The sequence below is a fragment of the Acyrthosiphon pisum genome, chromosome A1 (assembly GCF_005508785.2).
Source record: "Acyrthosiphon pisum isolate AL4f chromosome A1, pea_aphid_22Mar2018_4r6ur, whole genome shotgun sequence".
NCBI lineage: Eukaryota > Metazoa > Arthropoda > Insecta > Hemiptera > Aphididae > Acyrthosiphon > Acyrthosiphon pisum.
In genome coordinates, this window is record NC_042494.1 from 39929705 (window position 1) to 39930924 (window position 1220).

Below are 1220 nucleotides of genomic sequence, written 5' to 3' on the forward strand. Positions count from 1 at the left end.
ACGATTCCAATAAAAATGTAATGCTAGGCGTGAAGCTGGCAATACAAAATATATGGTGGGTCAGATAAAAAGTGGGTGCCCAACAATTTCCAACAAGTCTATTTGAACACTGTTGGAAGGTTTTTGAACGATTCCGATAAAAATGTAATGCTAGGCGTGAAGTTGGCAGTACAAAATATAAGGCGGGATAGTGAAAAAGTGGGGGTCCAACAAATTCCAACAAGTGTCCAATAATGTTCAACAAGTCTATTTGAACATTGTTGGAAGGTTTTTGAAATGTTCTGTTAACAATGTATTTTAATTTATTACCAAACACCATTTGGGTCCCGGTGTGTGCCAGCGGTTGGGCTCAGTCACTGGCGTGTTCTGAGGTCAAGAACCGGCCTGCGTTGCTAGATCCCGGATAATTAAAACATTTTATATACAAGAATTTTATTTCAAACGAGTAAATTAATTATAACATAATATAAGTGGAGTACAACTTTTGTGGCTAAGCCACTTCAACTTCTATTTTTCAGTATGAAGGAATAGTATAGAATACATTTTAAACAAAATAGGTATTTACTATTTACTTATAATTAAAAAATATGTAAAGTTACACAATAGCTAATACGCTTAAGAGGGGCGCATCAAGGGGAGAGGGGAGAAGGAGCAGTTGCTCCAGGCGGTAAAAAATCGATAATATCGTATGTAATATAATAAAAATAAAATATTTAGTAGAATAAAATATATTAATTCCTTATTTTAGTTTAGGAATTTACTATGTCACGTAAAATTCATCAATTACCAAGAGCCCGATTTTAATTTTGAAAAATTAATTAAATTTCTTATTTTCTTTTCTAGCCTCTAGGTTATATATGAAGTGGATTTTCGATTTTTTTGTATTGTTTAGTTAGTATAGAATCAAATTAATTTTTTTTTCAGAGTTCGCCTTTACTTTAATATTACTTAAAAAAAAAAAAATCGAAAATCCATCTCCTACATAACCTGGGAAAGAGAATAAAGAATTGAAATGTTTTTTTCAAAATTAAAATTGGGAATTCTGGAAATATATTATTTTTTCTTCCGCTTATTGGTAGGTTAGGTTAGGTTGTATGGACCTGTATGGACCACTAAATCATGGTTAATGGACCATTAGCTCACTATTTATTCAATAAGTATTTAGTTATTTATGTTCATGCATCCTGACATAAGTATTTGATTTTAAATGCACTTAAAAA